Genomic DNA, 26,611 nt, shown 5'->3' with positions numbered 1-26,611 from the left:
TATTCTGTCCATATTGTTTGTGACATTGCCTTCCTTGTCCCTTAATGCATACATCTGATTTTTGCCTATGCACAGTTTTGTCTTCATAGCTTTGAGGCTTCTTCCGTTCTTTAGAGCATGCTAAATTCTCTCCATATTATACTTTCTTATGTCGGCTACTTTACGCCGATTGATTAGCTTCGAAAGCTCCGCCAGCTCTATTTTGTCTGTTGCACTTGAGGCTTTCACAGCTTGACGTTTCTTAATGAGGTTTTTCGTCTCTTGGGATAGCTTACCAGTGTTCTGTCTGACGACTGTACCCCCGACTTCCACTGCACACTCCTTAATGATACTAGTCAGATTATCATTTATTGCGTCAACACTAAGGGCGGTTTCCTCGGTTAAAGCCGCATACCTATTCTGAAGTGAAACCCTGAATTCCTGTACTTTCCCTCTCAGAGCTAGTTCATTAATCGGCTTCTTGCGTATCAGTTTCTGCCGTTCCTTCCTCACGTCTAGTTGAATTCTAGATCTTACCATTCTATGGTCACTGCATCGGATCTTGTTAACTACTTCCACATCCTGTACAATGCACGGGTGGCCGCACATTATGAAGTCTATTTCATTTTTAGTTTCGCCATTAGGACTCCTCCACGTCCACTTACGAGTAGCCCGTTTTCTGTAGAAGGTATTCAAGATGCGTAAATTATTGCGTTCTGCAAACTCTACTAGTAACTCCCCTCTGGCGTTTCTAGAACCGATGCCATATTCCCCAACTGCATGATCTCCAGCCTGCTTCTTGCCTACCTTTGCATTAAAGTCGCCCATCAGTACAGTATACTGTGTCTTTACCTTACTCATTGCTGATTCTACGTCTTCGTAGAAGCGGTCAACCAGTTGATCATCATGGCTGGATGTAGGCGCGTAGGCCTGTACCACCTTCATCTTGTACCTCTTATTAAACTTAATTACCATACATATCACCCTCTCATTAATGCTATAGTATTCCTCTATATTACCAGTTATATTTTTATGAATAAGGAATCCCACCCCTAGTTCTCTTCTGTCAGCTAAGCCACGATAGCATAGGACGTGTCCGTTCTTCAGCACTGTATATGCCTCTTGTGGCCTCCTAACCTCACTGAGCCCTATTACATCCCATTGAACACCCTCTAATTCCTCGAATAGTACAGCTAGACTCGCCTCACTAGATAAAGTTCTAGCGTTATACGTAGCCAAGTTCAGATTCCAATGGCGGCCTGTCCGGACCCAGAGATTCTTAGCACCCTCCGCTGCGTCGCAGGTCTGGCCGCCGCCGCCTTGGTCAGTTGCTTCGCAGCCGCTGGGGACTGAGGGCCGAGGGTTAATTGGTGTATTCATGTGGGAGGTAGTGGCCAAGTACTACACCAGGGTGGCCAATCCTGCTCTGGTGAGGGAGTGCATTGCTGGCTGTGGTCGCCAGTGAGGCTGCACCCCAGGCCTTTTTACACAATTCCATCATCACGCGGATTTTTCTTTTTAATCCGGTTGGGAATTGTCCGGCACCGGGATTCGAATCACGGACTTCTTGCATGCGAAGCTGATGCTCTACCACTACGCCATCGCTGTACGACTGCCATCGCTGTACGCCATCGCAGTACGCCATACGATTTTGGTATGTGCCCCTTGGTGCATTACTGCATGGTTGGGGTTCGGCTTTGATTTTGCACCTTTCTCCGTATTTATTATTTTTTTTAATTTGCTGGGAATTTCTACCGTCATCAGTTCCTGATAACAGGTGCGTATTGGGAGACTGGCCATTTAATGAGGATGTCTTTTTCTGATAATGAAATTGTAAATGCTCTAATGTAACATCTAATTAATGCTAGTGTCGTTAATAATTGTATATAAATTTTTGGTGTCGCTTCAATATTCCCATCCAAAACTGTTAAAGGGGCCCCTGCAACACTTTTTTGTCTGCATTGTGCAGCACTGGAATGCGTGTAGTGCTCAATACTGAGAGGAATGCAAAAAGGATCACCGAAATCGGTGCACGCTAACAGAAGCTGCCACATACATACATAAGCCATATTAAATACCATGCGCAAAATTAAAAACATGCACTTTTCGATCTACTTCGGGTCAGACAAGAATTTTTCTATGTACTGAACGGCGAGCCATTATGTCGAGCCAAATGTGGCTGTCCGTTCAGTTGTCCTGTTAACAAACTGGTTTATAATATCGTCTAACACCACTTCTGAGGTCCTGCCCTTGTGGACATGTAAAAGTAGAAGATGCGTTAGTCTGTTTTGTGTCATACGGTTGCGGACGAACGTTTTGATTCGACGTAAAGCACTGAATGAGCGCTCCCCTGAGGCTACGGATACCGGAATGGACAGTAAAAGCTGGAGGTACTTAATAACATCATCAAATATTTCCCGCACCCCCTCCGACTTTTTCTGTAGGACATCTATGATGCTTTCCTGTAGGACATCTATGATGCTCTATAAACCAAAACGTGTAACAAAGAAACTGTCTAGTGTATTAGATATGCGAAGACATGAAATCATATTCCGATGGGCGCAGGGACAAAGAAGTAAAGAAGTAAGAAGGACAAAGAAGTGAATTTGCGCTGTAATTTTAGCCTCAGGAATATGTACAAACTAGAGCCAAATGAGGTTTATCTTAGTGACCAGAATCAACACCCGCAGGGAAGGCGAGCCGTGGACTGCCAAGCGCCGTCTTTATTTTCTTCTCTTAAGGTCACGTGCTCTGCGGTTTTGTTTGCCACCCAAAGGAAGGCTTTGCAGGGTCTTGGGACAATGCAAGCACAAGAGTCCGAGAGTGGCTTGCGTTCTGCGCATGCGTCCTGACAGTGTGTACTCTAAGCCCATTCTTGCTCAATGCTTTACGTTAAAACTTGCAGTCAGCCAGTCAATAAATTGAAGTACCAAATTGCTGCTATCTTTAATTACGAACATGGAAATACCTTGCCGCCGGTACAGCCGAAGAAGACATGCATGAACTTCATGCTTCGTGCAGCAGTCTGGTCGAAACCAGTTCGGAAGGTGGGTAACGTGTTATGAACGTGCATTTATTTCACCACAGACTTTCGTACCGATGGGAATTCCCGTTGAATGGCAAGATGACAATTAGCATAGCAAAGTGCAGATTAGACAAACAAGCCAGCACTGCTTATCGGCTGTCTGAAACAAATTAAATAGCCGGAAATCCAGCAGACCTCATTTCCGAGATAAGAAGTTGATAATGCCCCGTCGAAACGGGCCCTGCTCTCCAGTCAGCGCCTCAGTCGCGCCATTTCTGAGCGGTAAGCCACCGGTAAACTTTCGCAACAGCGCTGATCAAGCCGCGCAACCTTATACATGCAAATTAAAACAAATAAATCAGCTAAGCATTGCAAAAGACTGGCAACGCCCGCGCACTGCCAAGTTAGGAACATCCGTTTTAGAAACAAGTACGCCCCCTTTGACTGTCTTTAACGAAACTATGAAATGAGGTCGGAGCCAGATCAATCAAAAATGACTGTCACAGATTTCTTGAACAGCTGGCGGCAACGCCCACATAGAATGTGCAACCAGTACTCACGAGGCTTCGACAGCATTCTGAAACACGGCGAAAAGACGACTCGCGATCGCACACCACTGTCGGGCAACTACACAGGAAAACACGCACGGCTAGGAGCATTAATTCAGCTCTTGCGTCCGCGTATGATAGTAGCAAGCGTATCCGCACACCAAACGCCGACACGAACAGGGTAAAGAAGTCAGAACACACACTGAATCCGGGAAAAATCAACCCGTTAATGTGTGCAAGATGGCCTGAAACGTGCGACACATGCACAGTGGACGTCTTTCAAAAAATAACAAGGCGCAAAAAATCTAACTGGAACTCGAGACGTGCAATGGCCGCGAGACCGCGGTTCCCACGAAAAACCCCTGAAGCAAGTTGTAAATTATGATATCTAATGAATTTCTCATCTAGTGAGCAATTCATTAACCTAAAGCTGGCTACATACTATTACTACTATACTACTACTACTACTACTACTACAGAGGAGGGAACGACCCACACCCTAAGGAGCTTCGCCCCTAAAAAAAAAATCGGCAGATCCCACGCCTTGTAGGAATCTGTTTCATGCGAAGCAGGCAGCCATGCTGCACTTTTTTTTTTTTTTGCCTTGAGCCAAGCGTTACGAGGTGGATCGACATGTTTTTGTAAATGGAGGAGTTGTGTGCACCTCGTCGGCTTACCAGGCACGCCGACTGGTCTGATATTGTATCAGCACTCACGTTATAACACAGACGTCTGTGTTATCGAAACGAAGTGCATGGGACGGTGTGATGATGTGAATACCATACGTAACTTTCGTTAGCGTATCCGTCCGGAGTCGAGCAACGCTTGAATATATAGCTTGCTGAATGTAATGTTTATCAGACTGCTATAAAAGCTGAGCCAACACTGGAACGACAATTGGCATTAACCCGACATGACGCATGTATCATAAGAGTACATACGTAGTGTTTAGGCCTATTTCTTTGTTAACAAATTAGATAGTCAGCACTACAACCACAATTGGCGTTGCACCGACATTACGTCTGCATAGGGTCTTTTTCCAACCAAAGCAGTTTCTAGACCTGGCGTGGCTCTGTGGCAGAATACCTGGGCTCGTTTCCAGCTGGGATCTTAACTTTTATTCTTTGCTTTCGTCGGGTCAACGCTGACGGTGTCGGGTTTTTCTCAATTCTCGCCGTTCCAGGGTAGATATAAACTGTCAATCGATCACCTGTGGCGCATACCCGCATACCGCGGCCCGTGTATGCGTATGTGCAACACGTGTCCGGATGAAAGGGTTTGACGACGTACGCGATAGGATTTTCACGTTATTCATGTCATGTCCAGACAGTCATATTCGTCGAACACTCTTACCCTCCCGTGCCACTTTTGGTCTACACCAATTTAAGGAGGCGATCATGAGAGTACCCAGATGTAGGCGGATAGATAGATAGATAGATAGATAGATAGATAGATAGATAGATAGATAGATAGATAGATAGATAGATAGATAGATAGATAGATAGATAGATAGATAGATAGATAGATAGATAGATAGATAGATAGATAGATAGATAGATAGATAGATAGATAGATAGATAGATAGATAGATAGATAGATAGATAGATAGATAGATAGATAGATAGATAGATAGATAGATAGATAGATAGATAGATAGATAGATAGATAGATAGATAGATAGATAGATAGATAGATAGATAGATAGAAACGCTCAAAGTGCCAGAGGTTCGCTAAGAAATGCTTCGCATTTAATGGCGTGAAAACTAAACTTACCCTACCGTATTTCAACCCTACTGAAACATTTCGTTTGTCATTCCAATAACTCTACGTCTCCGTAAGGTCGTTCCTATAGAACAATACGGCAAATATATATGAAAAATATGTGGGAAACACAGGCATTCTGTACGAAAACATGGAATTACTGTAGTGCTTGCAGAACGTTTCAGTAGGGAAACGCGCAAGATGTTCAGCTGAGAATTTATAGGTACCCTTTTTCTTTAGGAAAAAGAGAGAACCCCAACTTGGGGCTTGGTTGTGTGGAAACCAGTGTTGTAGGCGTTACTGAAAAAAAAGTAACTAAATACGTTACTCGTTACACTATAAAAAAAGGAACACGTTACCGCCCTACGTTACCTACAAAAAATTGTAACGCGTTACCGTTACCGTTACCGAAAAAAGTAACGGACGTTACCTCTGCCGTTACTCCGCAATCATAAATTTTAATCGATGTATCTTTGCTGCAGGACCCCACAATAACAATAATTTAAATCTGAAATTTATGTTTCACATAAAACTTCTAACCCAAACAACGAATATACCCGAAATGCTGATTTAACGAGTATTACTTGCACAAATGTACCGGACCTTAGCAATGATATAGTGGCTTAAAGTTGCCTTTCGAGTTACGTGTGATGGCTTCTGACTCTGACACATGGTAAGTCATTTTTCTCAATGTGACATTATGCGGAATATGAGATTCAATCATCAACGCTATTCGCAAAGAAAGCATCAATGAAATCTCAAGAAATTTGCAATAATTCTGATGGTGTGCTTCTGCTGCAAAATAGAAGCGCTAATTTTGTAGTAGTAAAGAAATGCTTAAATGGGCAAGTCACGTAAAAAATATCTGTGCATAAACATTTTTTGTTCACTTTAACCTGTATAATTGCCGCAAAAATTGCGAGCGTTTATGTGAGGGTGTTCAAGATCAGCCTCACTCACTCAGGAGTTCAATAACCAGAAACTTCGCTGCAGTTGCAGATAGAAAAAGCAAAATTTATTTTTAAAACAAAGTTGATAAGCCTTATCAACTTTGTAGCTACTATAAAATGTCGCATATTTAGACATCTTCAAAACAGTTTCCTTAGCTCTACAAGTTTCAAACAATGTTACTTCACTCTTTGTTGCGCATACACAAAATATCTTCTTTGTAACGATAATATTTGTGTTTTACAACGTCGTGAACTTTCGAGAACGACAGGTCATGAAATTGGTCCCTCGGGATTGAATATGTTTGACATTTTTCCCTCGTAAATTATGCAGTTAATAAGGAAATTAAGTTCCTTTTCGGGCTACGGGCATGTGACATGCATAAAATATAAAATACTCAATCAAATCCAAGATATCTATTTTCGGATCCGTGTCGATCTCTCGTGGAATCACCCGTTCGCAATAACCTCGATTAGTATAATGTCTACCTGTAACCGTGATTAGCCGTAACCGTAGATTTTTTTTTTTGTGTTACAAGACAAAATTCTACGTTTCGCGTCCCGCTCGCATTCTTTTTCAGGGTTTTCTTCCAGCCGGGGGTCACGCCTATTCTCCACAATAGGGCAGACTCTCGATCGGCAGCGCACCTGTAGACCGGTTGACGTTACCGGCTGTCGCCTGGATGGGCCAGAATTCCGCAGAAAGCCGCTTAAGACGACGCGGGAGTTGTCGAATTCGATGCGGTGGTCGTTTACCATGCTATCCTCAGCCAGTGTGCTCCTTTGTCACGCGAACTTGCGGATATCGTTTTTTTTTGTTGTTGTTGTTGTTGTCGTAGCCTCTCGGGGGAGTTCTTTGTTTCCCCCACGTACAAAATTTCACGATCAGCACGTGGTATGGAGTAAACCAGCCCTTGCCCTTTCTCTTCTGACGGCCTGTCCTTTAGGCACGAAAAGGCGCAGGTGCCAGCAATCCACCTGCTGCATCCACTTCTACGAGAAGCATGTCCGTACAGTTTCTCATGGCGAATTATGCGGCTTTCATTAAGCTTTGTGTGGCGATGGCCCAAACCTCCACACAAGAAGTCGGCGCGTCTTAAGAAATTGGTCCCCACAATTCCACAAAAAAAAAGCGATTCCGCCCGCGCTTTCTTGGTCAGTGCCTGGCAGGCGGCCTGCCAGGCATTGCCCCGACGAAAGAATTTGTCGGGGCGAGCTCTGAGAAAACGGCACCCCCAGGGTGAAAAAGTAACGAGTAACGTGACACCACACGTTACCGAAAAATGTTAACGTAAGTACGTTACCCGTTACAGTTTCTAAATTGTAACGAGTACGTTACTAAGTTACCGAAAAAAGTAACGCGTTACCGGTAACGCCGTTACTTGTAACGTGTTACCGCCAACACTGGTGGAAACGCAATTCTCGAGAATGCGCGGCTCCTCCTTTCTGCTGTCTTCCGCCTCTCAGGCCCCTGCCTTTCTCTCTGAGCATTAGTCACTGCGCTGAATATCTCGTTTAGTGTTGACGCACTAGTTTGAAAGAGAAGATGAGTAGGGAACATTTGTGTTATCCCCCCTTCCACATTTTCTCTTTCCATTAGTCACTGCAAAGAGCTCAAGTTGACAAGGATGATGAGTCAGGCAAACAGCTGTGTTATCTCGTACACTTCACACACTCTCTCTCTCTCTCTAGGATGACTCACAAAAACCGAATCGCGTGACCCTTTATGTCCCTAACAATGAAACTCTCCCCATACACTTTTCTAGCGGCCATACTTCACTCCGGGCTGGTAAATATGCATGACCCCCAAAAGTGCACTAACGAAGCAACGACGTCAACGTGCGTCAGCCTTTGTACACCCGTGCCACAGTGCACAAAAAGAGGCGCTCCTCCAGTCCTTTCAAGAGGTCTATAAAAGCGAGAATGTTTTTCGCTGCCGACGTCACATGCTTTCCAGACACCCAGCGAAAATGAAGCTCTCGTCGGTCTCCGTCCTCGCCGTTATTCTGGTCGTCGGACTCTCGCCCACTGCCGACTCCCTGTTCCTGTCCAGCTCGGCGTTGCTTCCCATCTCGGCGATCGTGAGTCTCGGCGGCGTCGGAGGTCTCAAGCTCGCTATCGCCATGAAGTTGCTCGGCATGCTGGGTTGGCGGGACGTCGGTCGGCACGGCGTGGGCCTGAGGACGTCCCTCGAAAGGAACATGCTGCCCGACCGTGCGATCCCGATTCCCGGGCCACGAAGGGCCTTCTCTGGTACGGAAATCTCGGTGCCCAACGCCCTGCTGCCGCACATCGTCACTACCGGTCGTTACCTGAAAACGGTTCCCGTTCATCTTCCGCCCGGGAAGTTGTTCCTGCTCGCAGACCGCAGTTCCCGCTTCGACTCACCCCAGGTCAGGTTTTCGGCCGACGGCTTCGCTAGCGTCCGGGGAACCAAGGGATCCACGGTACACGCCTCTGGAGAGCTGAAGAGTCCTTTGGTCAACGTTGAGGCACAGAAGACTGCCACTTTGCGGGTAAGCAATGGTCGTACATGCGAGCTGTTCTTCAAAGCACGCAAGAATGGGCTTAATTAGTGGTGACACATGGTGAAACTTGTAGCGCACTAGGAAGGACACGGCCGGATGACGAAAGTGAAGACAGGATGGTGCGATTCTAACAGGCTGTTTAGTTAGCCAAGACATAATTTTCATGTGACGTCGAACACAGGTCCCCTGCGCTTGTACCTCAACATGGCGGTCCCCGTGACTTTTTTAATCTCATTAGAGAGTCTCAGTGCAGGGAAAGACACCGTGTGCTTCAGTCTCCGCATTCTTTCGTGGTCTGCCTGCTTTCTTTTGTTCGCCAGCCGCCCCAAGGGGGAACACAAAAGGACGCGAGGGTTTAGGTATGTAATATGCTTGCTTGGGGGCACTGGCTGATGGCGAGCCGTCACCGTTTCTTGCTCCGCGCGTTCGAGCAAGAGTTTACGCAGCACCTCAACCAGCTCCGAGATGTCGACCGTGGTGATGTCAATGAAAACTATACATACGTTGACTAATTGCGCCCTTATTAAATAGTCTGTTTCGGAAGTAGGCGCATCGTCCTGTCTTCACTTTCTTCGTCGTGTTCAATAGTACGCTACAAGTTTTACCGAGTTGTGTTCTACTGCGTCCGTATCGGGGTGGATGGATTCGGCTTAATTCATGGACATTGCTGGCTGCGACGCTACGCGCACCGCTTCAAAACGCAGTTTGCACAGCAAGTAATTACTGGTCGTTACAAGCGTGAGAAATCGAAAACTCACTCTGCTGAGCGGATTTTTCGCTCCCCGAATGCTCCGCTTGCCAGAAATTAAAAAGGCGGATTCTTCATCGTTTCAAGACTTGCTTTATGTCGCAACTAAATTCTGTGTACAGGCAGACGCGACACGCACGCCCTTTCGCAAGGTTGTTCACTGCCATGTTTTTGGTGCTAGCGTATATCTAAGACTAACTTTTGTTGCTTTCATGTTTTTTTTTCTTTCTTACAGGGTCGCCGCAATATCGAAAATGAAAACATCGAAGAGCACCCGCTCGTTGTCAAGGAGGCGATGCAGCTCGTGCGCGATCTGGACACGGACGACTGCTTACTTCGCCTGTCGTGCGAGGTCAGCGCAGACCCTCCGCGGTACGGATCATACGGAACGCGCGTGGCAGCCTTCATGAACGGTACCGGACCCGTCGAAAATGACTCTGCCTTCGCGGACTTCGTGAAGGCCTACATTTGGGGGAAGTCCAGCGGAGTGCCCGGCTGCGCCAAGGAATACCCCTCGTGCGAGTACGACCTGCATGCACTGGTGAACCTCGTGGAGGTGAAGTCTTGAAGCTGCATCAGCGATATGTAAATAGCATTTCACCGTGGAGACCGCGGACCTATATAAATACTGTAAATACAGTACGAAATAAATATACACTTCACTGATAATTGTGGGCAGTGTGTCAGAACGGAACGAAAACGAAAAAAAAAAACCGATATTTTTGACCGGAACGAAAACGTAACCGAAACTTCATCTATTATTTCGTTCCGGAGTGAAACCAAAATTTTTTAAATCGTTTTTCGGTTCACGAAAAAACTTGGCAATCCGGAACCATTGAGGTCATGCAACGTAAGCAATTATGCATATCTCAAGGTACAATATTAGCGCGTACCTAAGACAGGAATTCCAAAGCAAGATATGTTGAAATTGTGCGAAAAACGAAAACGACTTTCGCGCTCCTGTCACGCAGGCCAGCATGGGGATGGCATTGTCGGCGCTGAAGTTTGTTACAGCGAAAGCCGTTGTGAGATCACAGCAGCCGATTTTGGCGCCATAGTTGTCCGCCGGTGTCCGTAACCACCATCGCGCGAGATAAGAAAAAAATCAAATGAGAAACAAATTTCTAAGATCGGATGGAATTTTAACCCGCGCCCTCTGCGTGGCAGTCGAGTATTCCACCACAGTGCCACGGTGGTGCTTGTAACTCCTTCGCCAAAATACTCTATACAGGCATCATGTCGGGCAAGGAATCGTGTTAACATATGTAATATAGCGTCGCAGAAGAGTAAAATAACAACCTGGCGTCAAACAATGCGAATTCCGCAACCAGTCGGTCGTTCAATGCTTCCAACCCGTTACAAAGGGCTCAGCCATACTTCTTCAGCGTCATCAGTCAAGCACAAAGTGCACATAATGCCTTACATGTGTACCGGGTACCACGATTCTCCGAAGAATGACCAAAAGTGGCATAGTGGGTGCTTCGCTACTTCAGAAAAAATTACGATGACTTATAGCGTAGTGGGTACCTTGCATGTTTACTTGTATTAGTTGCCCCAAGAGAGTCTACAACGGGATCTAGAGAGGCCGCTCTTCCAGCTTTCGCTTTGACTGTGATGAGTGTTCCGTGCAAGCCTGGCGATATTTTTTTTTCTGTCAGAACAGCGGTCTAGCACATCAGAGAGTGCACTCAATGACGTGCTGCTTCTGAGATCGTGCTCACTCCCTTGAATCAAAGCATTGAGCCCGCTAAAAAAATCGTAATTGACTTTTGAGAAAATGAATACTATGACTTTGAAGGGTATACTGGTTTGTGCCAGTTGGGTGCTGACCGTTACCGGTTAAAAACGGCTTCCGGTAGCCATGTTCTTCCTAACGCTGGTTCGCCCGTTTGCCTCGTGCAGTAGAGTCGGTATGGGCACCGTGCATACGTTAGGAGCCGCCACAGTCGCGCGCTGCCTTCAGCGCCATAGCGGCCACGGTAGCTGATTTGGCGGGATAAGGGAGCAGACGACGCAGGCGGCGGCAAGCCACTGCGCCGTGTTTTGGTGCTTCGCTTGAGGCGTTTTCTTTCCCGTTTGCTTTCAAAAGACGTCAAATTGTTAGCAGCTGTCAGAGAACGTAGCGTTATCGCGTGTGCTTCTTTTCGCCAGACCTCGTGTATCCTCAGGCGAACGCGGCAACCTAAGATGCGTGAGCTGGGGGAAGACAACGGAGGTGACGAGCCCGCTGAGCGAAACTGCGCACGAGTAGCGCGGGCCGCCTCGCTCACTAAACAATCACAGCTTGTCGCCTTCGGGCTAACGCGGCAGCGAACTCAGCGGCAGCTTGAAACTCACGATACCAGCTATTGCACTGTCACGGCCGCTGAATGAAAAAAAAAAAGCACTTTCCATCGAACGGCCATGGCTGAATGAAAAAAAAAAAAAAACACTTTCCATCGAATCGTGCATTTGCTGCGCCGACTTCTCTAAATGGAAACTGGTACAAACGCGTGCCCGGAGAATTCCTGTATGTGTTATTGCACCCAACAACGCAGCAATTATTCCTGGAGTTCAGCATTCCTACGAGTAGCGCAACCGACACAAAACGAACCCCCCGAGAAAATACCTGGCGCCGTCGCAGCGGGAGCGTGGAGCGAGCAGGGGTGCAATCGCGGAGCGATGCTTGGCTTATGCTATATTGTTCTTATCGTCCACCACCTGCGGCTGACTGATCATGTTGATAACGCGGACGGACCGTCGCTCTGCCTCTGGTCACTGGTCAAGCGCGAAAAGCACGAAAAGTATAGTCATCGTAAAAGGCACAGTTCCTCGATTTCACCTCATTGCGAGCATCCCGCCAAATCTGCGCTTCTTGCCGCTAGGGACGCCTTTGCTCGGGCAACGGAGTTACGTCTGTAAGATCGCGGACCTCGCTGCAGCGCATGCTTTTTCCCGCTGTCTTCTGCCTGTGCAAAGGATTTGCTGCGGTCGACACGACAATTCTCGTAAATGCCTGCTTGTTTCGCCTACGGGTGCTCCACCAAGTCGGGAAAAGGGTTGGCGCTCTTTTCTGTGCCTCTTGGAAAGCATGACAGGACAAGGCGTAAAGCGTGGCTGCACAGAATAGGGCGGAAGAACTTCAAGCCTACGAAGTCCAGCAAGCTGTGCGAGGTAAGTTACCTGTTTTCCGGTCCACAGAACCGTTGAAAGACAAACGTATCCCCTTTCTTCTAAACCAGGTGAGACAGCGTTCTGTTTCGTCCGTTCGCACTCCCGTGTAAGCGCCTCAGTTTTGACACATTTAAGGTCGTTGATTATGCATATAGGGTTGACGCGCTGGAGTCTTGAGTACTGTGGCGGAGCCTAGTGGTGTGAGCGCGAAGTTGGTTGGGTAGTCAAAAATGGACGTCGACCGGTGAGTTACACAGTTTTCACTTGCTTTGAGCTTTTTACTTAATTTTGCGCGTAGTTTTTAGACTCAAAAAGTGCTTGAAACGTACGCAGGAACTTGTCGGCTATGCCTGCAAAGCCTGACATGTTTGACGAGCGATCCGTGCTTGAACAAACCGTGCCGAAAGCAGGTGGACCGGGCGACGGCTCTGAGCAGCGCGCGGTCCCGAAGCGCGGTCGCCGCCGTTATTGCTGCGTGGTTAATTGCCACGAACATGAGGCTAAGAATCCTAATGCGCGATTCTATCGGTTCCCCTGAAAGCCGTACGAAGTGGAGCGACGGAACCGCTGGATACGTGCCGTCCGACGCATGAAGTGAGTACGCGAGAAAAACGCGGTCTGCTACGTAACGTGCTGATTACTTTTCGTGCGCGCGTTATATATAACTATATATTCCCTGTGTGCAGTCCTGACGGCACACCGTAGCTGCCGACGGCGAACACAGCCCGCACTTGTGGGAAACGAAAAAAAACGATGCCAGGAGTCACCCTGCATATTATGTGCCTACGATTTTTCCGGTAGCTTACAGCCGGCCGCTTCCTGCTGACCCCTCAAATGGACTTGAGAGGTCCCCCTTCGAAGCGAAGCTTCGCCACACAACAAACATTGCGCGCCGTCGCTCCTCGACCGCCAGCGCACGCTGACAGAATTTGACGAATTCCCTGGAAGCAAATGTTGAAAATTACGACAGTGCATCGTGAAAAAGTGTGTTTGCGACTGGATGCGGCAGTAAATGGCACACGGCGCGAATGCGCTCATTCGGGCCGCCGGCGGCTATAGCCTTCGTCACTGGACCTTTCTTAGTTCCGTTTCGTCGTGTAGTGCACATGATTGCGGCTTTCTTAACAGCAATCTTTTCGTTCATTATGCACTGTCGCTAGGCGCGCGAGCATGCCTCGCAGAACTTATTTCGAGTTCAACGTCGTATGAGATTCGCTGCACTTGCGAGCTGCAGCGCGCCGAAACGGTTCCTTCAATCTCCTGCACGCACGTCTTAAGCATACTTGGCGTTGACGAGCTTCTTGCCTTTACGCAGATTGCTTGGCCTGAAGAACTCAGTCACGCCAGAAATTGGCCGAAATCCAAAGCGTAGCACAACCGACAGCGGCGGCTCCATTGTGCATCTGAGCTTATAGTACTGCATGCGGCCGCCATCTGCCTGGTCTGCATCTCGAGACCAACGAACTTATCGCAGGGGGCGCTTTTTAGCACCGCTTTCGCAGCGCCGCCTGGACAGCCAGGCAGGCCTATCTTTTGCGACCGCTTTTAGAAAGTATTAGCGCGAAGCATATTTTCCACCTTCAGCACATAGATGCCTATATATGTTCCGCTAAGGCTCGCTAGATTCAGGCCGCTGTGGCAGACTGCCGGTAGAAGCTCAGTGGGATTAATAAAAAAAAAAAAAAAAACATTGTGCTCTACTTTATCCGCCCACGTCAAAGGATACCATGTGGCCGAAATTAATACAGTGTTCACCTCTATTCATTACGGCATAATTAATAGCGAGACTGTCGCTTCGGGCGACGAGCATTTCATAGCACCACGCGTGGTCTATCGTTCGCGGTGCCTTCACAGCTCGCCTTGCAGGAAAAAGATCTAGTGGCATTAGGCTTTGCCTCACACATTAGTGGTATTAAAGAATTGCCTCGTGTATTGGAATCATTTGCGTTTCTGAAACAATACGGTGCGTACCTTCCATCGCAGAATTGCAAGGATCTGCTTTGATGACGTATGCAAAATCGATGCGACCGGCCAGAGAAGCGCCCTAGCAAAGCACCACACCCTCGAGGCGCTGGCAAGCAGATAGGTGAGTACAACCTTGTATTGAAGACCTGATGAAAACGTATCAGTGCATGCAAGTTTGCATTCAAGAATATCTTCAGTGTCTAATAGCATTGTCACTACAAGAAATAGTGACCAACTCTCTTTTTCTTGGTAATATATGCAGCGACGCTTTCTCCCACTGTGTTGCTGGCGACATTTATGTAACTATCTTGCAATCATGGCATAAGCTATTATGAATTCTCGTTGGTTTTATACTTTCAGGAAAGTCTCCTGCTATTGTTCCACTTCCTGGCTCTGATATGTTGCAACCGGCTGCTAGAGTTGTGCCTACTCTTGGTAAGTTGATACGCAGTGATGAAATTCGCAGTGCAGTGTATAGCACAAAGTTCATGGCAACTGTGCCTATAGAGGCATTTCTTGCTGGTAACATATTACAACCCAGTGTAGAAACTGAGCCACTCTCTGCCAATGAGTTGGGGGTGTAGTTATTGAACATGACCCATTAAAGATAGCAACGTGTCCATGTTTATTTTTTTTCGTTTACTGCATATGCAGAGACAGCCACAACAATGCCCAGTAACGACGCCTTGCACCTGTCAACCGCAGCTGTGCCAGTCATTGATGGTGAGTGTGTGTAAAGCTTTGCAGTTGACTTTATGAGAGGTCAGGTACCAGCCCCCATTGTGTTGTTCTGAGATGAACGAACTGACACAGCTCCTGGTGCTCAGGTGTTGCTTGCTTAGTGACGTTTGCAGCAGTGTCCCAGTTCTGTGCTTGTGTTTAGTGATCATCTGGGTGCATCGTGTAGGCCATGAGGCTATCGTTGCCCATCGCCCCCTCCCCATAAAGCTATAAAGTTAATACAGCTGTTTCTGCTTTTGTCCAATAACATTGAATGATGACATTATTCACCTTTTCTTGTTTTGTTACCATAGAGACAGTTGGTGAAACACATACTGAAGGCCTGCCGCAAGATGATGTTGATGAAAATGTGCAAAATGTGATCCTTGAACCATCCAGGGAGACTATGACGTGTGCATCCAAGAGTACACAAACAGTATCATCTGCTTCATTCTCCAGAAATGGTAGATACAAGTGTTTTGTACGCTAAATCCACACATCAACCACACTGACAAGCTAAATGTCGTATTTGTAGATAATTATTGCTTGTTTTACCTGAGGAGAGCTGCTGCTTCTTCCTATCTTGCGCCATGCCATGTCCAGGAAAAGATGGAGGCTATGAGAAGCACTATGAGAAATTTAATTATTTAATTAAAAAATCATTTATTTTTTAGCTTATGGCAAAATTTTTCTTGTAATATTATATCTGACATGGGAAAAAAATGAGTAATTGATTCAAGTGAAAGCTCATATACAGATCTCTGTAAACAGAGGTATTTTATACATCACTGTACTATGCTCCGACATAAAAGGGTTTTCAATATCAACGTAAAAAGTTCGGCAAGTAAAAAAAAATAGTCGCAGGACCATTGTGTAGTAGTTTCCCCTTTCCATATGCTACTTACTAGTTGCCTGGCAAGCACTCTACATCGCCTGTGCTTCCTTGAAGACGGGTGGTCTCCCTAGTGTTTGTCCAAGCAAGAAGGGAACTTAATAGCTTGTTGCCTTGATGAATACAAGTCCATTTGTCAAAATGTGGGCTCAAGCAACGTTTCCTATGGAAAGATTTTTCATACTTTCTAGCATTGCATTACACATGTTCTACACATTTCACGGATTCTGCAAGACCTTTTGTTTTTCAAATACAAATGTAATACTGATACAGGTCTGTGTAGCAGTGAACCACCTACAAAAAAAATGCGGCTCAGCATTCTAGGAGACATAACTGTGCCTGTTCAATCTGCAGTGCCATGTCCACAAGGTCAGTGCTACGTCTGTGCATGAGATTTCGTGTCACTATGCCCCGTGTAGGCCATTTGCAATAAGTTAGGTTTTACGCTAGGTCCACAGTTTCTTTCTACTTGACAGTGGACATCCTGGGCATGCTAGTCTCAAATGTGTGTTTTAAAAATAAACTGTTATCAACGTTGTGATTCTGCATTTCAGGCGATCTTTGTGGACAAAATGCAGGAAGAAATTAAGAATCTCAAACAAAAGCTTGCTGCATCTCAGAAGAGAGCATTTGGAGAGGGAAAATTAGAACCTTCATAAAGGTAATTGTAGCACTTTGTTATGCTATATATGATTCTTGTATCCACCAACAGATCCTCCATTTACCGAAAGAATGTGGTGTGGCCTTGTGCAGTATTTCCACTCATAGTAATCATGTTTCAGATTTGTTCATATTAGTATTATAAGGGAACCTGAAGGAACAGGGAAGAGCATACAAGTGCATGATACCCGACATCATCACGAACAAAAACTGCACTGCTCACCGCTTCGTTTTATGCCCGTCTCGCTTAAAATTTCGGCGCTGCAACAGTGCTTCTGTTTTAAAATTCATCAGTGGCGTAGCCAGGGGGGCACACCGGGCCCGTGCCCCCCCCACCCGATTTTTTTTTGCCATGACATGCACAGTACAAAATGACACTCGACCACATCTGGCGGCAGCCCTGACCCCACTTCAGATAGGTGCCCCTTCCCCCCCGCGAAAAAAATTTCTGCCTACGCCCCTGGAAAAAGGAGCCAGGAGTGACCTGGGCCGAGAAAGTCAAAGGTACTGTGAAAGCCACATGTAACGGGGCGATAGCCTCGCAGGTACAGAGTAATGATGCCAGAGTAGAACAGCTGATCAGAGAGGTTATATCAATAAAGAAAGCTAATGAAGAACTTAAGAAGCAGATACAGGAAATGAACAAAGGGTTGAGGGTAGAAAGCGGCAGTGTAGCAACACCTAAGCCGGTGAGTAGAAGTAACAGTCAGGAGGAAGAAGGCACACCGGCGCCCCAAAAGAGAGCTGTAGTCCCAGAAGTGGAATCGATGTGCTCTGTTCTGGAGGGGATCAAGAATGCGATCAGAGATCTAAAGGATACGGTAGACAGAGTTAATCTTAAGGTGGATAAAACATGGAAGTGGACGTTAACAGCCGAAAAAAGGCTGAAAACGCTGGAGGCCCAAGGTGAGGATGATGAATATATGCCCTCGGAAGCCGAAAGCGCTAGATTACTCCCAGGAGCGCTAGGTAGTACAGTCAAGAGAACAATCACTGGGGTGAGCAAGTCTGGGGGTAATGGCAATAATAATGAATAGCAGAAAGAGATTTAGTGTGTGGCAGTGGAATTGCAGAGGATTTCAGCAAAAAAAAAAAAAAAGCGTCACTAGCACAGATAATTAAAACGGTTGAAAATAGGCCAAAATTAATAATGCTGCAGGAAACTCTAGCGGAGGAGATCGGGCTGTCTGGCTTTAAAGCGGTCTGCAAAGGCAAAGAACCGGGCAGGGGAATCGCCACCCTAATTGACAAGAAAATTCCCTACATTGAGCATGACTTAAAATTAGGGGCTACAAAAATTGAATATATATTCATAGAAATGGTTCTAAAAAGGCAAAGAGGTAAAGCGCACAGCTTGTTCTGCCTCAACATATATAGCAGTCCCAGCGAAATGAAACTGAGATATAGAGTAATTTTTAATAAGGCCATGGTGGTATCCAGAACTGCGCCCCTTATAATAGGAGGGGACTTCAACGCCCCACACCAATCTTGGAGTTACCGCTGGAATACTAAGAAAGGGGAAGGAATCTGGCATCTTGCCACGGATCTAGGCCTCTCTCTTATCACAGACCCAGCCTTTTCTACTATGTGCGGCACCTCCACGTGTAGGGACTAAAGGGACTGTCTACCGCTCGGAAAAATTTTTTTTATTGTGGTGAAAATGAGAAGATCGTTCGTCACATCGGCGGCAACGAGCGCGCTTTCGTCCCATGAAAAAAAAATTATAATTTTAATCTGATGTTGAAAACCGTGAAAGAATGACCGCTAGCGTCACCCAACAACAAAGTGGTCGCAATTCCCGCAATTTATAGGTGTGACAGACTATCCACGCAGGCGGACTTATTTTGCTTAAAAACAAACATGTAGAACTTGAGAGTGTATTTTCCGCTCTTGAAACAGCTTTCGATTGCGTCAAAAAGTATTTTTTCTGTATTTTTTTATCTCACGCGCCCAAAAAGACGCCTGGCGGCGCTGCCGACGCCGCCGCTTTCGAGTTCGTCTGCTTCAACACACCGCGCTGGTTGTACCGTTACGCTGCACTGTCGTTAGGATGTCTCGCGCGTGCTGCGCTGTGAAGGCATGCATTTATAATCGCTACATCAGTACAGGAGTTTCGTTACATCGTTTGCCTGCAAGACCGTTACAGAAACGTCTGTGGGAAGATTGCGGCAGCAGTGCTAAAATAAATTTATCATAGACTGCAATCATAGCAAAACGAGTGTTCTGCAATCGTATAATAAGGCTACATTTAACCGATGGTGCGCTTAAAATGACTGTTACATACATTGCGTTAGTGTTCAGAGAAAAAAAAAGAAATCCTACAGAAATGACATGTGCTTTCGGTTTTAAGTTTTACCGGCACTACAATCGTCATCGCGTCCACCAACCAGTGTTGTGGGGCGTGTTCACACCAATGGAAGAAGACCGAACGCAGATCGAAAAATCCTGTTTTAAAATTTTCTACTCACTTTCCAGAGAAACCGCTGCAAGGTTGGACACTTCAGACGGTATGCTTTCGAATGCGGTGCAAAACAGAAAAGCGATGAAGGACGGTAGACAGTCCCTTTAAACCTTTACTTCTTACTTACCCAGGGCAGAGTGGATCAACTCTGGCGCAGATCTGGGGAGTGACCACTATATTCTACACATAATGTTGGAAATGACGGGGGTGGAGGTAAAATACTTCAGATACATAGACTGGGATCAGTTTAGAAAAATCAGACAGGACAGAGCGCAAACAGAAGGTAATGGGAAAATCAGACCACCAGAGTGGATAGCTCAACTTAGGGAAGACTTGAATGCAGCAGCTAAGGCTATGGAAACAGATGAAGCGGTCGAGCAGATGGACAGTAGATTGGCGCATTTGATAGAAGCCAAGCAATCGATTTTACAAAGATGGAGATCTCAGCGCTTGAACAGAAGTCTTAGGAAGCGAATTGCTCAATTCAGCAGGGATATCGAGGAGCACGCACGATATTTGCAGAAACAACAATGGAATGAGGTTTGTAACTCTGTAGATGGAAGGATAAAACGCGGAGGCAAATGGAATCTGCTCAGATATCTGCTTAATGAAAAAGGCACTAAATCGAATAGACGTACGGCAGAAGCGAAGCTAGTACATCAGGAAAGTCAGACTGCAAGCGCAGATAGCATAATGGAGCGATTGGCAGTTAAATACCTGCCCCTCAGGAAAGAGGACCAGGAAGTAAGTTACCCGGATTACTTAGGAGCAGAATACAACTATATGGACCGGGAATTCACAGAAAGTGAGGTGCGCATGGCACTGTATATGATTTGAATAGTAGGTCAGCAGCTGGCCCACATGGCATCTCTAACAGATTGCTTCAGAATCTGGACGACGACTCCATAAAATATCTCGCCACTTACATTAATGAATTATGGAAGGATGGGGTATATCCAGAAGAATGGAAGACGGTCAATACTATCTTAATACCAAAGCCGGGCAAACAGCTCAACTTGGATAATCTCAGGCCAATTTCGCTGACATTTTGTCTAGGGAAGACAATGGAGCATGTCATATTGAACAGATTAAAGGGGTACTGACACAAAATTTCGCGGCCGAGATAGCCTGCTGGATCGATTCCCGTGTACGTGCGTGTACCATCTGCAAAATATCAGCAGCGAATAAAGCTTGGAAGGTATTTTATATGAATTTTGAAGTTCGCGAGCGCGATCCAGCATTATAGGCCGCACCTAGTGCATTGACACCCTCGGAGGTGACCCCCCTACTTCCCCTACGTAACCGTTGCAGTCGGTACAAGTTACGATGACGTCGTAGCCGCCATTTCTGTTTTGACGCGCTTCCCGACGAATCGCTCCTCGCCAGCGGGTCAAACATGAAGTGATTCGCCACGTCGAAAATTCCTACGATCCCCGCCGCAAGAAAATCGTCGCCATCAGACGACGATGAGCCCGACGACGACAGACCGCGCGGAAATGCGTCACTGTTCTGTGTGCTCACGTGACCGAGCGTTTCACTCGCTACACTCTGTTCCAGAAGTTCCGTGCAGCACTGTGGAAGCTACAGGCCTCCTCAACCAATCAGGAGGGCGAGCACATCTAAGTGTATCCTTCCGCGCCCTGCCGTCTGCTAGCGGCGAGCGCTGCAGCGAAAGCGGCAAGAGCGTCTCGGGACACTGTGCAACTGCGCAGTGAGATGAGCTGTAATTGTGAAAGCGGTTAAATATTCTCCTCGGCACCGTAAAAGCGCGCGTGTGATATCGCACAGGTGAACGCACGGGTGATATCGCACGATATCGCACAGGTGAACCAGGCGCCGCCATTTTGACTAAGGAGTGACCAAATCTGCCACCGCGGACTAATCACAACCCAAGACTGGGTCCTCCGCGGCGCTGTGGACGCTCGGGCTGTGCGGACTACTCATAAAAGTTTAGACAGTGTCGTACCATTCCTTCGTACTTTATAAGTAAAAACATAACACATACTAGCCACAACAGCGTTATTTCTTTCGTCATTTGCATGTTATAACACGTACAAGCAAGAACTCTTTCTTCAGTATCATGGAGCCACAAAAATTGTTTTATACAGAAAATGCGACAAAATCGTCATACAAATCACAGCTACAACACGCAGAGAAGCCTTCAAGTAAAAATCTTCCGACGAGACCGCTTGCAAAAGTCATGAGGACAAACAACGGGCTACGTATATGGGGCACTACATCTCGCTTCGCAACAACCTGCGCTCGAGAGTCGTGTAGCCTTGGCTCTGCTGCACGGAACTTCTGGAACAGAGTATAGGTGGTGATAGTTGCACCCGGCGGCTTCAATGATCACGGAGACCATACGGTCTTAATACAGGGCCAAAAAATACCGAGGGTAAGCGAGTACAAGTACCTCGGGGTATGGGTAAATGAGGGGGATAGATATATGGAGGTACAAGAGAAAGCATCGGTAGCAAAGGGAAAGAGGAATGCTGCAATTATGAAGCACAGAGCTTTATGGGGATACAATAGGTACGAGGTGCTTCGAGGGCTGTGGAAGGGTGTGATGGTTCCGGGGCTTACATTTGGGAACTCAGTGGTGTGCATGAAGTCAGAGGTGCAATCAGGAATGGATGTAAATCAAAGGACGGTGGGCCGCCTCGCGTTGGGCGCTCACGGGAAGACGACAAATGAGGCGGTAAAGGGTGATATGGGATGGACAGGCTTTGAAGTGAGGGAAGCGCAGAGCAAAATGAGATTCGAAGAGAGGCTGAGGAAAATGAAGGAGAGTAGATGGGCAGAGAAGGTTTTCAGGTATTTGTATAGAAAAAGCGTTGACACGCAGTGGAGAAAAAGAACTAGGAGGCTCACCAGTAAATATACGGCTGGCAGTGCGGGCGATATGGCAACAAGGAGCATTAAGCGGAAGGTCAGAGAGGCGGAGAGGACTTATTGGATGACAGCGATGGAAAAGAAGCCGGCTCTGAGTAACTACCGAAAAGGAAAAAACGAAATAAGGAGGGAAAGGTTTTATGATAATTCAAGGGGAAGCGCTTTACTGTTTGAAGCAAGGTCGGGCTGCCTTAGAACGCGTAGTTATAAAGCGAGATTCAGTAACGAAGAAGAACATTGTACATGCTGCGGGGGAACTAAGGAAACGATGGAACATGTACTGATTGAATGTGGCGATATTCACCCAGGTATACGTGTGGGCACGAGTCTACATGAAGCCTTGGGTTTTAGGGACAACAATGGAAAGCTGAACACGTCCGCGATAGAAATAAGTAAGAGACGGTTAGAGTATTGGTGGCAGAAAAGTAGAGATAAAGTACAAAAATAAATAATGGGGGAAAATAAGGTCATTCTGCCTTAAGAGGCAGAGAGATGGACCGTGAATTTATATTTTTTGGTATAATAACATAGATGTAATCAATGTAGATAAGGCATTAGGACAACATGAAACAAGGAAGCTTTTTTTCTTCTTTCTCTTTTTTTTTTTCGCCTTCGAGCCTGGTGGCAGACATGTCACCGCCCCGTTATAAAGGGGACGCTCATAGCATCCATCCATCCATCCGGCTTGTCGTTTTTGGAGCTCTGTCAAACCGAAACTGAGGCTGTGTCGAAAATGCGGAGCTTGTAATTAATTATCTGTCGCGCGCTGCAGCAAACCATGTGCCGTGTTATGACTAACAGGCCCCCAGCAACACATTGCAGCAAAAAAAACGCGGGCGAAAAGTTTTGTGTCAGGACTCCTTTAACAAAATATGTGGAGGACAATGACATCCTGTCGTATAATCTGATTGGTTTCAGGCCAGGCTTGTCCACACAAGATGCCATGTTGCTAATCAAACATCAACTGTTCTTAGCCAACCCAAAGAACACTAGGGCTCTCTTGGGGTTAGATGTAGAAAAATCTTTTGACAGAATTAAGCATGGAGCAATACCTGAGGTCATTTCAGAACTGGGATTGGGCAGAAGGTTCTATGAAGTGGTTAAAACCTTTCTTAGTGATCGCTCAGCACACCTTAGATTTGGGGATATTAAATCAAAGAAGTTGTATCTGGGTGACAGAGGAACACCACAAGGGTCGGTCTTGTCACCTATGCTTTTCAACCTGGCCATGTCAAAAGTGGCAAAAGGATTAAAAATGATAGATGGCATTCACTTCACAGTTTATGCGGACGATGTGACTATATGGAGCGCTGAAGGAAGTATGGGACAGGCGGAAAGCAGGCTTCAGGAGAGCATTTATGTGGTAGTCCATTTTAGATGACATGGGACTCAAATGCTCTCCTGACAAGTCTGAACTCCTAGTACTCAATAACAGAAGGGGTAGAAAACCGCGGGGATATGTTCCTGAAGAAGAACCCAGGTTAGTACTAACGACAAAGGCTGGCAAATCTATTAAGCAAGTCGACTCCATTAGTCTTAGGGTTATTCCTGGAGGCAAACGGGACAAATGGAAGAACAATACTACATATCACTAGCAAGACTGAGGAGGTAATAAGACTCCCCAGGAGAATTACTAACAGACACAGAGGGTTGGGAGAGGACAGCGCCATGAGACTGGTCCACGCTTTCGCCTTGTGTCACTTTTCCTATGTAGCTGGTATGCTTAGATGGACACAGACAGAAATAAACAAGCTGAACCGATTAATTAAAATGCTTGTCAAAACAATAGCGGGATTGCCGATTGGTACACCAGATGATAAATTAATGAAACTTGGGCTCCACAACACAATCGCCGAGATAATTGAATGCAAATTGCCCACAGAGAGAGGCTCTCTGGAACAAGGCCAGGTAGAGCAATACTTGAAGAGGTAGGGTGGTACCCAACCGAATCCAGAGATTCAGGTGATGACACAGTAGAGCTAAAAGATAGCATAAGAGAGCTAATTAAGACAACTCCTTTCCCTAGAAATATGCACCCAGTGCACAACCAGAAAAGAAGAAAGGCAAGAGCCAAAGCTCTCCTGCAGGAGATAGAACAGGACAGACAACATTCGGCTTTTGTAGATGCTGCATGGGTAAGAGGAAAGAAAGCCTTTACGGCAGTAGTAGTAGATTAAGATGGACTCACTCGGGATGCTATTAGTACAATCATGACTAAAGATGCGACAGTCGCGGAACAAGTGGCAATAGCATTGGCTTTAAGGAATAATAAGTGGACGCGAATTTACAGTGACTCTAAGATGGCTATTAGACACTTTACAAAAGGCTTTGTAACCAAAAGTGCTGCCCAACTGATTGGTGCGATGGACAACCAAGAGATCGAAATCCGCTGGTTTCCTGCACATATGGGGACTGTCGATCCATCTCGGAAGAATTTAAACGAGGTGGCTAACGCAGCTTCACGAGGACTTACTATCCGTGCACTACGCGACCAGGATCCCGATAATATGCAGGAGGAGAACAGGGACCGATTACTCACATATAATGAAGTGACGAAGCATTATTATATGAACAGAAGGAAATTCCCAGTGTCACACGCTAAGCTCAATAGAGCTCATGCGGTGACTCTGAGATTGTTACACACAGGCACTTACCCGAATCCAAACTTTATTAGCAAGATATATCCAGAAATAGAGTTACAAATCACTTGCGAGAAGTGCAATGGCATCATTACCCTGGATCACATGCTTTGGCATGTCCTGTGGCTTTCGCAGACTGTGACAAGGAAAGATACTGGTGGCAAAGAGTCCTTCGCAGTGGTCCTTCACAGTAAACCTTACTGTCCCAACGTGGGAGCCGCCTGCGTCAACTTAGGGTTGATCTTCAGGACCCGAATAAAGTTCATCATACCATACGCCCCTGGAATTCATTTGCAATATTTCTCGTTATTGTACTTAACAAAGTGCTTAAACCTTAACGAAGTGCTTATAAACTACCGTAGGAGGTTGTGCATCTATTTTTTGACTTGTTCCTATTATGTTCTCTCATTTCGTTTCTGTTCTGCCTATATGACCCTTTTTCTCATTAATCTGCAGCTCAGGTGCCATGTTTCGGAAGACAAGGGTATAAAACTCTTGCGTTATACACCTGTCCTTTGTGAGGAACATCTGAAATTATTCATTCGTCTTGTGTGTCATAGAGTGGCTCAGTTGATTGAGCATTGGAGCTGAGGGATTCGGACTTGAATGTAAGCCCTGCTAAGCTGAACAGTTTTTGAAAAACTTCAGGCCTGTGCTGAACACGCACCAAAGTTTGAGCGCAAACTACAGGATCAGCCTTCTAAGCACCAGATCGTTGTCAGCTCACGATTACAAACACGCATGTCATGGGGTTGAAAACTGTGCTGGCTAATGCAGACAGCTGTAGCTTTCTTGGCTTACCAATTATATATTGAATTCTAATGGAAGTTGAACCAAATAAATGGTGTATTAAGGTTTTGTTTTAAACAGTGATTTTACATAAGCTTAAGACAGGAAGGCATTTCGATATTTTATGTGTGCTCGTCGAGGTCTTATGTTGTCGCAAACTGATGTCAGTGAAATCGCATAAAAGTTTGACTTTTTGTTGAAGCTGTGGATTTTGACGAAAGGAAACTTTCTGAGGTGACACAGGCTGAGGTCGGCAAACTCACTCACGAGTCGACTCACTCAGACTCAGATTGAGCCGTGAGTCTGAGTGAGTCCAGGTGAGCAATATTTTAGTGAGCTTGAGTCCGAGTGAGTCCGGTTGAGGGAAGCTTTGGTTAGTCTGAGTCCAAATGAGCCCTAAGCGCAAAATATATTTCTTGAGTGAGTCTAAGTGAGCTCCACACTTCTTTGCCGACCTATGTTTTTATCTACACAATTTCATCATTACCATCAGCCTTATGTAGGCTCACCTTTATACCCCCGCCGACTCACACATAGTTCAAAGTACTGGCGTTCATACGCCAGCTCAATATTTATTATTCAGAGGCCTGAGTTACGTAGAAGGAGGGAGGGGGCAGGTTGACCTCTACCCCTACACTCTTTATAAAATACATTTCACAGGAAGTTCTTGATAAAAATATCTCGTATGAGTCGTCATCACTTTCAATAAAAATGTCCTTACTGGATTGCAACCACTGATAATTCACATTTGAAGCTTCCAGATCAAAAGGCCCAAATAGAGCTCTAAATATGCGAGATATTGGTGTTGAAGAGCATTGACACCATGGTCAAAAAAATCCAATTATACGCTAACGGGTTCATGAGTCGACTCACTCAGACTCAGGTAGCGCAGTGAGTCTGAGTG

Source organism: Rhipicephalus sanguineus, chromosome 11 (assembly GCF_013339695.2).
Source record: "Rhipicephalus sanguineus isolate Rsan-2018 chromosome 11, BIME_Rsan_1.4, whole genome shotgun sequence".
In the NCBI taxonomy this organism is placed as follows: domain Eukaryota; kingdom Metazoa; phylum Arthropoda; class Arachnida; order Ixodida; family Ixodidae; genus Rhipicephalus; species Rhipicephalus sanguineus.
Note: the sequence above shows the minus strand (reverse complement) of the source record.